Raw genomic sequence first — 12,211 nt, 5'->3', positions numbered from 1 at the left:
TGCTTTGGATTGTTTTCGAGCAGAACCCGTCATCAGCATGGACACATATCCTCTGGAATGGTGATTGAAGCATGAAGGGACATATGAATCTTTAGCATATCTGGCTCGTAAGTATCTTGCGACACCAACTACAACAGTGCCATCAGAACACCTGTTCTCACTTTCAGGTGACATTGTAAACAAGAAGCGGGCAGCATTATCTCCTGCAAAGTGTAACCAAACTTATTTGTCTGAGCAATTGGCTGAAGTAGGATTGCATGGACTTGTAGGCTCTAAAGTTTTACACTGTTTTATTTTTGAATGCAGTCCTTTCTTTGTACATAATTCTACATTTGTAAGTTCAACTTTCATGATAAAGAGATTGCACTATAGTACTTCTATTAGGTGAATTGAAAAATACTATTTCTTTCGTTTTTTTACAGTGCAAATACTTGTAATCAAAAATAAATATAAAGTGAGCACTGTCCATTTTGTATTCTGTATTGTAATTGAAATCAATATGTTTGAAAATGTAGAAAACATCTAAAAATATTTAAATAAATGGCATTCTATTATTGTTTAACAGCGCGATTAATCATGATTCATTTTTTTAATTGCGTGATTAATCGTGATTCATTTTTTTTAATTGCTTGACAGCCCTAGTTATAATTGGTATTTATGTATGAGTTTATGATGGACACTATATATAGTACAGATGGACCTGACTGTAAACCTCAGATCCAAACATAGTTGGACAGGAAAAGTAGTGATCTAGGTCCAAATAGCTCTATAATAGGCCGAACCAAATTCTGGAACCGAACAGGCCAAGACTGTGTAAGAGTCCTGTGGTGGGGCAGCTGCCCCACACAGGGAGGAAGGATTAAAGCAGGCCAGAGGGAGCCTGCGCAGAACCCTCCAATTAGAAGAGGGATCACTAAGCGAGCCAATTGGGAGGTGGCTTGTTGCAGCAGCCAATGATGGCTAGCAGGGGCCATATATATAGGGCTGCTCAACAGAGCAGAAGGAAATCCCTCCCTGGCCTGCTAGGGAGAAGGACTGGCTACCTAGGAGCACAATAGCTAGAGCAGTGCTGGGCAGGGTAGCAAAGCAGAAGGAGCTTCTGGCTGACTGCTGCCAGACTGAGGCCTTGGAGGAAGGGCAGATAAGGTGCTAGGGCTGCCCCCACTTGCCCTGAAGGAAGTCGCCAATACAGACTGCAGTTTGCCCCTGGAGCAAGGGATTAGACTGGTGACTGCAGAAGGCCACCGAGGCGAGTGGCTGGACTATAGACTGCCAGTTCCCCCGAAAGTGGGGGAGACAGCAGAGTGGGGCACAGCCAGAGGGCTGTGCCCAGAAGAGAACATCGCAGTCCAGGGAGCGATGCGGGTCACAGAGTGGTGGAGTAATGGCGCACGAGACACCACTGGAAGAAGGCACCGTGTGGAAGGACTTGAGCTAATTCCAGAACGGCCAGCAGGAGGTGCCAATGTGGTGAGTCTCGCACCGATACAAGTCCAGATACAAATTTTGTAGCTCTGCCCCAACCCTAGTGTACTGTAACAAGTGTATTGCTTTCTGAGCTTGATTGCTTACAGTAACTCCCCATTTAACGTCCTCTCGCTTAACGTTGTTTCGATCTTACGTCCCTGCTCAATTACAGAACATGCTCCATTTAAAGTTGTGCAATGCTTAGCTATAACATCGTTTGGCGGCATGCTTTGTCCACAGCTGGCAGCCCCCCCAATCAGCTCCCCTACGCCCCCACCACAGCACCTCCTCCCCTCCAGCAGACCCTATGGCTCAGTGCCTTCCCCCGCTTCCCCCACCTCCTGCCTGTGGCAATCAGCTGGCTTGCGGCGTTCAGGAGCAGGGGCGGGTCTGTTTTTTGCCGCCACAAGCATGGCAGGCAGGCGGCTTTCTGCGGCACGCCTGCTCATGGTCCGCTGGTCACGTGGATTCGGCGGCATGTCTGCGGGAGGTCCACCGGTGCCGCGCCATCAGCTTCCCCGCCGCCGAATTGCCGCCAAAGCCGTGGGACCGGTGGACCTCCCACAGGCATGCCGCCGAAAGCTGCCTGCCTGCCACTCACAGCGACCGGCAGGCCGCCCCCCCCGCAGCCTGCTGTCCCAAGCATGCGGTTGCTGCGCTGGTGCCTGGAGCCGCCCCTGTTCAGGAGGGAGGGGGGAGGAGTGAGGACTTGGCGCGCAGGCTCTCCCTCCCTCCTCTGCCCCCTGAACATCGCAAGCCAGCTGATTGCCGCGGGCAGGAGGGAGGGGGGAGGAGCGAGGACGCGGCGTACAGAGTAAAGGAGTAGGGGAAGAAGAGGCAGGTTAAGGGTGGAGGCTTGGGGGAAGGGGTAGTGTGGGCGGGCCGAGAGTTGAGCCCACCACCCCTGGTGCTTGCAGAGTAGGGGAAGCTCCTACTGCTGCTGCACAACGTGCTTTTCCTAGCCTACAGCACCTTCAGCCTCCTTGCCCGCCTCATTGTCTCCAGTGCCAGTGGGCTGGGCCTGTGTGGGGTAAGGCGGGGACACCTCCCAACTATTGTACTGTACTGTACGGCAAAAAAAAATTTCCCTGGAACCTAACCTCCCCATTTACATTCATTCTTACGGGCAAATTGGATTCGCTTAACATGGTTTTACTTAAAGTTGCATTTTTCAGGAACATAATTACAATTAAGTGAGGAGTTACTGTATTTGGCAACTCACATTATTATTGTAATTGTTTTTATGGGGATATTCATGGACTATAGCCATATAAAATAAATAAATTAATGGAGATATCCCATCTCCTAGAACTGGAAGGGACCTTGAAAGGTCATCAAGTCCAGCCCCCTGCCTTCACTAGCAGGACCAAGTACTGATTTTGCCCCAGATCCCCAAGTGGCCCCCTCAAGGATTGAACTCACAACCCTGGGTTTAGCAGGCCAATGCTCAAACCACTGAGCTATCCCTCCCCCCCATGTAGGCAGTTGTGTACAATGGATAAACTTGTATCAGCACCTTGTCAAGCACTCCTTTATTTATACACTATAGACTCCGGCCAGGTCTACGCTACAAACTTACATCGGTATAACTACGTCGCTCGGGACTGTGAAAAATTCACATCCCTGAGCAATGCAGTTATACCGACTTAACCCCTCGTGTAGACAGCACTGTGTCAATGCTCTAGCTACCGCCTCTCACAGAGGTGGATTAACTATGCCCTCAGGAAAAGTTCTCCTGTTGGCATAGTAGCATCTTTACTAAAGCGCTACAGTGCAGCTGCACCGCTGCCGCTTTTTAGGTGTTGACCTGCCCTCAGTGTGTGAAAATACTTGTGTATGTGATTTGCAGTGTTGTTGTAGCCATGTTGGTCCCAGGATATGAGAGAGACAAGGTGAGTGAGGTAATATCTTTTACAGGACTAACTTCGGTTGATGGAAGAGACAAACTTTCTAGCTTCACAGAGCTCTTCTTTAGGTCTGGAAAAGCTTGCTATAGTGTCACAGCTAAATAAAGGGTGGCACAGATTAAGTGTAAGGGACTAACACAAGGTGCAAGAAACCATTGAAAATGAAGTGGGCAATTAGCACCTCTGCAGTCATAAGACAAAGGAGGATTAGTAGGTTACAAATTGTAGTAATGAGCCATAAAACCAGTCTTTGTTGAGATCATGATTTTTAGCATCTAGCAGAGTTATGAATCTAAGGGCTTGGCTACACTTGCAGATGTAGAGCGCTGGGAGTTAAACCAGCCTTCGGAGACCGCAGCAGGGAAAACGCTGCCGAATGTTTACACTGTCAGCTGCAAGGGCAGTGGCGTGGCCACATTAGCAACTCTTGCAACGCCATAGAGAGCCCGCGGCGGTAATTCGGCGTCTTCTGTCTACCGGCTGAAGACAGAAGCTGCCACCGAATTGCTGCTGCTCCGAAAAACGCGCGTGCTGCCCTAATGGCACACGAACTGCCCCCACCGTCCACGGCGGCAATTCGTTGCACTGCTTGGGGTGGCAAAAACAGTAGAGCCAGCCCTGGCCCGGGCACACCCCTATGATGCCCAGGTAGCAGGATGATGGAGCCAGGAAAGCAAGAAGGGACTGAACTGATGTGTGAGGTTGTGGGGTGGCAGGAAAGGAAGAATCTGTGGGTTGATTGTGGCCTGGGAGTGTGTGGTCACACCAGTACTCCTTCCTTCACTTCAAGCACTGATGATCATAATACCTTTCCTGATAGAAAGGCAGCATTGTCTATTGGATTGAATATGGGAGCCATGAACTCCTGAGTTCTCACTGCAGCTCAGTTACTGACTCAGGGCTGGTCTACTCTGGGAACTTACATCGGCATGGCTACGTTCTAAGGAGTGTGAACTATCTACACCCATGAGAGATGTAGCTATGCCAACCTAACCGCTGGTGCAGGCAGTGTTAGGTTGATTGAAGAATTCTTCCGTCAACCTAGGTACCGCCTCTGAGGGAAGTGGATTACCAATGCTGATGGGAGAACCCCTCCCATTAGCATAGGTAGCGTCTACACTGAAGCACTACAGCGGCACAGCTGCAACATTGCAACTGTGCCACTGTAGTGTCTTAAGGTGGCCTTGGGCAAATCCCTGACCTCTTGTGTTTCAGTTTCACCATCTGTAACAGAAGATAATACTCTTTTACTGACTCAGTGGGTTACTGTATGGATTAATTAAGGGTTCATGCAGTGCTTTAAAATATAATATGCCATATAAGTGCTAGGTATTATTGTTGTTTTATTTATTGAATGTGAACATAAAGCACTGTGTGGCAGCCCTTCCTCTCATCATGTACATACGTGATATATTGCATGTTGCAAGGTGTGTTGCCGCACCTGCACCTGGCATTCATTCCCTTGCTAATAAATCCTTTAACGTGTGGGTGCATACAGGACAGAATTGGCAGCTCCTGTATTTGACTGACTTTTCCTGTACCTCCCTTACTGTGTGATTATTATTTTCATTGTGGACTATTTCACCCAAGGCTCTCAAAGAGCTTTAAACTAAGCCCCAAAACATCTCTATGAAGCAGATAACTATATCCTCTCCATTATACATGAGAAGGTCCTGAAGGACAGAGCATTTAAGTGATTTGCCCAAGATCACACAGTGAGTCAGTGGCAGAACCAAAAACAGAATCCAGAAGTCCTTTCTTGTAATTCCGTGCTGTGCTGACTAGATAGTACTCCCCTCTTATTGATAGGTATGCATGGCTTCATGTGATGGGCCAGCTTCTCCATTCATTTCAATAGATGCGATCCTGTGGCAATGTAACTGAGGACAGTTTGGCCATATATATTTAAATTACTGCCACCAACATGCTTGAGCATTGAAGAAACAAGCAAAAGGTCGTTTCACACCCCAGACCAGAGAACCTGCTGTGTCATTCTTCCTCCATTTACCCCGGAAGTTGCATGACCACAGAAGCTTCCATGTGACGTAACTGGCTTACTGTCCTCTCAGTTCTGTGTATGTGGCTGGGTCCCCCATGTGTGCTGCTGTTTAAATCATAGCAGCACTTGCACGCGGCAGCTTTGCCAGCCTTGATTGCACCATTTGGTATTGTGCAAGAGGCAGGCTTGATCTTGAAATGCTCTTTTTCTTATCACTGAGCAATAAGAGTGATTAGTGTCTTCTCCCAAGCTTCTGATGTCAGCCCTTTCTCCACACTTTGTCAATGATGTGTGACAGGTTTTGTTTCCTTATGACTGCCAATTTCCTGTAATTCAAGCCACAATGTGTTAACATAGCTGTGTGGTATTTAAGCACAGTGTTAAAACTCCTATAAAGAACAGGAGTACTTGTTAGCCTCTTAGAGTTGGTAGGGCAACTCCCACCTTTTCGTGTTCTCTGTATGTATATATATATATCTCATTATATGTTCCATTCTATGCATCTGAAGAAGTGGGTTGTAGCCCACGAAAGCTTATGCTCAAATAAATGTGTTAGTCTCTAAGGTGCCACAAGTACTCATGTTCTTTTTGCGGATACAGACTAACACGACTGCTACTCTAAAACTTGATATGCTAGCTTTATCAGTTTTGCTTCCCTTAGTGTTAGCTGATCATGCTTCACTCTGGTAGCACTATTTGGTCTAGGGGTGCATTTTGCCCTTTATCTGTCTTAAATCCTATATTTTTTCCATTAATGGAGTTCAGTTATGAAGTTCAGTTATAAACTATCCCCAAGTTCAAGGTGCTCTGATCCTGGTTTTAGTCACTATCACTAAAGAGATCGGCAAAAGCCACAAAATTTGAATCCAGCTTCAATACCCATACCTCAAAGTTCCATCTGTTTGACCTGGACTTTTATTTTGCGCCTTTCACTAATTTTTTCCTTGCTTCTTACTGTCCAGTGTGTGATTGACATGAATTCTATGTAGATATATGTGAATTGTTGGGAACTACCACAGAATACAGTGTTGTCAGGTGTGTTTTCTGCTTCTTATATCATATCCCCTTGCCAGCCACTTGTGGCTGTGTTGGTTTCAGAGCAGAGTAATGCAACTCAGCACTATTGAGCAGCCTGGCAGTTGGGTAGATTTCCAAAGACGGACATTACGAAAGGAGGAAAGAAGCCTGAAAGAGAGCTGTTTCCAACATGTTATAGAGTCGGCTATACAGCCCCATGCAATAAGACTGTTTCCACAGGTTATGTGGTTGTGAGTTCAGAGAGAGAAAAGAAAATTCCCTCATCACAGCATTTTCATTAACTAGAGACTGAGGGCCAAATTATCTGCTGATTCAAAAGGGCACAGATCCATTAACTTAGTGGAGTTTGCCCGTTTTCTTCAGCAGGGAATTTTGTCCCGAGAACAGGTTGATATGCCACATGATTGCAGTCTCCACTTTGTACTACTTCACAGATTGCTGGACAGGTGGAGGCTATGCAAGTTGGCATAGCATAAGGAAAGTGCTTGAAATGGCCAAACAGCTTCCAGCAAACCGAGAACTCATTCCCCACATGGCGCGTTGTTCTAGTAATACATTTGTGATGCAGAGTGGTGGGATGCATACAAGGTATTCTGCGCTGTTTATGCAACAAAATAAAAGCTTCCAGTAACTGTAAACTCCATTATCTCATTGCGGTCTTTAGCAACTGCTTTTTTCTGAACATGCCCAGAAATGCCTCTTAAGTAGTAGTTCTCACATGCCTGACTGTGTAACACAGTTGTTCCTCATACTGTTCTTTGTCCAGTGTGCTGTTAATCCCGGAAAGAACTGTGGGTGCTGCGTGTTGTCCCACGGGTTGGAGTGGCATTTAATAGATTTTATCAGAATGGTCACTTCCTGAAGTCATTAACAGCTGCAAGTGCTGAACACCTTTGAAAAATGAGGCCACATCTATCTAGGTGTCTAAATATGGATTTCAGACCTTAATTGTAGGTTTCCAGGTTTGAAAATGTGCCTGGCCATAATCTTTCCTATGTTGTGTGTGAGTATTAGTTTGAGGATGGATCACTATTAAGATTTGAGGGATCTAGCCACCTTTGTGTTGTAAGACTTGAGCACTGGGGCTGTGAGTATACATTTCTGTCCGTGCTCCATTTTGCCATTGTGGACAAAACGCTATGCGCTATTGAGCTTTCACTGAGAGTTGAGGATCTCATTGACTGACCCTGTTTAGTGATTAATTACTGCTTACTGTCAGGGTTGTCTTATCTGATATGCATGACACATCACATGACAAAGTGCTGTTATTCCCTCTCAGCAGTTGCTCAAGTAATTGTTCCCTACTGTTTACTGCACCCATTTTTCCATGATAACATCAGCATTTCTTAATTGTCTCCCTGACTAGGGAACTTGGTTCTTTCTTGAGTCTGAAGACAATACCCAGCTTGTCTTACCATCCCCATGAGGATGCTTTAACCACAGCCAGAAAGATGAGTTACTTAGGTGTATGTTCAGGACATACTATTCCTGGTAAAGTCATATCAGCCAGATGAGGCTTGAACATGATATTAATGAATGTGCACTTGCAGGCTGCACATCTATTATGATGGCGCATATTCAGACCTGGACAATTCATTTTATGCTAGCTCTAAATCTGGCCCTTTAAATTTAATCTTGAAGAATAGTCATTTTTCTGACTCAGGTCTAGATTTTAATGTTTGTTTGGCTTCAAAATATCATGGACTATATATTAATCCATTTAGTATTATCACAGATGTACACACCTCCAAAGTGAGAGATACTGCAGTACATATTGGGGTAAACACTATTCTTTCCATATCAAGCAGACACCTCCCTTAATAATATTCTCCTTCTCCATCCCTCAGCTTCAGCATTGGAAAAACCTAGCAGTAAAAAAGAAGAAATGGAACCATAATGACACTCAAACATCAAAGTTCCAATGGATGAAGCATTAATGACTCATTGACAGCATTCTGTGGTCTCCTACCAGGGGGAGGGATAGCTCTGTGGTTTGAACATTGGCCTGCTAAACCCAGGCTTGTGAGTTCAATCCTTGAAGGGGCCCCTTAGGGATCTTGGACAAAATCAGTACTTGGTCCTGCCTAGTGAAGGCAGGGGGCTGGACTTGATGACCTTTCAAAGACCCTTCCAGTTCTAGGAGATAGTCTCCATTAATTTATATTATCAGAATACAAGTTCCTCTTTCACCAAACAATTGCACCTGCTCTAGATAAAATGTATCTATCTTTATATATGGATGAAAATCCTACTTCACTAGACATTCTTGACACTGGTTAAACCCCATATGCCACAATAACCTCCTTGATTCTGAAATCAAGTGGGACACAGAATTGGGAGCCACCCTGGATCAAGATACTTGTTAAATATATATAAGAATGCAAGACTAATGATCTCCTCCACGGACCTAAAGAAGAGCTCTGTGCTGGTCTCCTGAAGGAGAGCTCTGTGTAAACTCAAAAGTATGTCCCTTTCACCAACAGAAGTTGGTCCAATAAAATATATTACCTCACCCACTTTCTGTCTCTAGGGAGATGCTGAGAGTCATGGGAATTTGTGCAAGATATAATCTGTCCCTGAGGGCTCAACCCACTCATTCTACATAAAAGCACAGATCAAACTTGCAGCCCTCACTTGGCACATTACCCCTCCACTCAGCTCTGCCCCTCCCACTTACGTCTTTCTATTACTCCTTTTCCACTTACTCCTAATTCATTATTTATTTATTTATTTATTTATTTATTATTTGTATTACTGTAGTATCTAGGAGCCCTAGGCAAATACCAGAACCCCATCATGCTAGGGGCTGTAAACACTGATTTCAGTAAAAACTCTTTAGGATCCCACTTTACCATCTTTGCTCCTGCAAAACTCCCAATAGGCCCAAATCCAAAGTTCTTACTCAGGTTTTACTCATTCCTGACTGTGGCAAAACTCCCACTGACTTATTGGGACTTTAGCAATTCAGTGTATCAGGATTTGGCCCCTTGACTCACTGGCTGTTTGGCAAGGGTCAGAAATGAAAATAAGCCGAGTAAAGAGCTCAGGATTTGGCCTTTAAAGATTAGAATTGTAGTGTTCAGTCAAACCTCAATATAGAGTGAATTCACTGGGTGAACAATCCTTCTGTACTGGATGAAAATAAATAGATTTATTTTTAAAACAGTTCTTTATGGAGAAATCCTTAAAAAGTAGATGATGTCAGTACACAAATATCTGTCAAATTGAGGCTCAAGCGGATGACCTCAGATATAGCCAGGGCCTACAGCATTGATGGCTTAAAAGATCAAAAAGTCCAACTTAAAGTGTGGGTCTACTTTGAAGAGTAACTCTGAAAAAATGGCCTTGTGTGGTTTCAGGATTGCTGTCTCTCAGTGACCTATAGCCCTGCAAAGTCAGCCTGGGATTTGAGTATCAAGCTGGCTTATTTCATTTTCCTGCATCATAAACCATAATAAAGGTTCTGAAGTCCAGTTAGGCCCTACATAAACCCTGTGCTCAGGGTTTAGATCAGATATAAATGATTGATTGGTCTTGTAACTGCAATTTATTAAAGAATTCTGTTGATTGTAATGCCCAGGAAGGAATAGACACTAGCTTACTCTGATGCTACAGCTCTGATAGCTCTACAGTGCTAACAGGAACCAAAAGCAGTAGACTTTATTTTTGTCACTGAATCAAACGTACACTGCATGATTTTTAATACACCTGGGGCACAGGCCTATTGAGTCAGAAAGCTCCATTTTTAAATAGTCACTTTTCTAGAACAGAATCATGCTTGAAAGCAGTCTGCCACATTAGGCTCTATATTAGGACCAGATCAGGCCACTCACAACAATTGTAAAGAATGCAAGGCAGGAATTACAATGGGGCTGGTAGCACCACCTCTCTTATTAAGGTTTCTCATTAGAAGACCTTGTTTTCAGTTGTTTAACTGTTTGGGCTGAAATTTTCCATGTTGGGTGCTACCTGAGGCTGAGTATTTTCTGGACAATTTCAGCCAAAATGGATCAGCTGTTTCTGAGAGAGAGGCTAGGGAAAAAGACATGGTTTTGCCCAAGATAAAAAATTCTTGAGACCTTTTCTTTGAAATCCTTTAGCTCCCTCCTGACTTTGAAATTTGGCCGGGGGAAGGGGGGTGGCCTTTGTGTCATAGATGTACTTTTTGCCATTCTCATGAAAATCCACCCAAATCTGGACACGTTATAAGACTTTGAAGACAGTTCACTCATGTTTAGTAGAGACTTGCTAGAGTTTTACAGCTAAAATCTCTGGTGATTTCATCCTCGCTGAGCATGCTCCAGCCTCTCACAGCTTGTAGTGCTGCCCAGACTCTGTGGGTGCCATCCCCACCGAATGACTAAATATGGTCCAGTCTAGGGCTATGGGTGCAAAGCCCAACTTTCCTTGTAATGGTTTCTTGCAGGTGGGGCTAGGCACCATCACTGAGAGCAGAACTCTCTCTTCTTTGCTTTCAATGACCCCTTTGTGGTGCCCATATGAAGGAGGAAACCATCTGATTTGAATGCATAGGGGATAAATGAAAGCCCAGGGGAGGGAAAGGAGTAGATGGGGACAAGGAGTCTGAGACGGGGATTGGAGGTGGGGGGGAGAGGAGAAACTATTACTGGAAATGGGGATACTGGGACTGCTTGGACAGGGAGAGTGGGAGCCAGACAGTGTCAGGGAGGCTGGGACTGTGAGCCGGGCTGGGGAGAGTGGAACTTAAAGCCAGTGATGGAAATGGGGGAAGACACTGAGATTGGATGAGGCGATAGGCTGAGGAGGAGACTGGGACTAGGAATTGTTGGGGGCAGTGGGAAGGAGAGATGGTTCTGGCAAGGAGCTGAGGTGTAGGGGGAGAGTTAGGACTGACAAGGCAGAGAGATGGGACAAGGAGCTAGGGAGGAAATGGAAGAAAAGGCTGAGCTGGAAGAGCAGCCGAAGGAGGGAGACTGGAGCTGGAAGCCAGTGAGGAGGGGAGCAATAGTTTGGCTGATGACCTGGGAGGGGGAAATGAGACGGGCTGGGCAAGGAGTTTAGGACTGAGTATGGACATGTGGAGAGACTGGGAGTCAGGAGGGATTGGGACTTGGGATTGTTTGAGGGAATCTAGAACTGGCTGTGCAGAGAGACCAGAACTGGGATATGATGCCTGAAGAATGCAGACTGGGACTGGGTAGACAAGTAGAATGAGACTTGGATTAAGGGGTCAGGGATGAGGTAGAGACAGAACTGGAACAGCTTGTAGGGGATGGGGCAGAAGGGGGTCAAGCATATGGGGAATAGGCAGAAGTCTGTCCCTACTAGACACATTTCCATCCAGAGCCTGGGAAGGAACCCAAGATTCCTAAATCTCACCATTCCTCTGTTGTCAGCAAATATCTGTGAAACCCACTGGCAAAGTAGTTTTCATCTGCCTCTAGTGCTTGTCCATGTAGAGGATGACATCCTATTATTGCTATCCATTACTCTGTTAGCCCATGTAGTGGATCTAAAGGTTATAACTCTCTGATGACGCATGTGGGTGTCAGTATGATGCCATGTGATGGAATTTCTTAATTTCGGTTTCCCTTTTTAAAATATAGGAAATAACACACCAAAACTATGTTAAAAGAAAATTATTAAGGTTACAAAGTCATGCGTCATGCCTCATAAATTAAGAAAACCAGAATTAAGGTTGCCTGTACAACTGCCTTTCAGCCCCCTTGTGCATATGCATTATGACACAGTATTTAATTACATGATCTATTTAATTACATACTATTTTGTCCACATGAACCCTGCCTCTTTCAGTGTA

The sequence above is a fragment of the Chrysemys picta genome, chromosome 14, assembly GCF_011386835.1.
Source record: "Chrysemys picta bellii isolate R12L10 chromosome 14, ASM1138683v2, whole genome shotgun sequence".
Taxonomy (NCBI): Eukaryota; Metazoa; Chordata; order Testudines; family Emydidae; genus Chrysemys; species Chrysemys picta.
The sequence above is the reverse complement of the archived record's forward strand: the minus strand, read 5'-3'. Positions refer to the sequence as shown.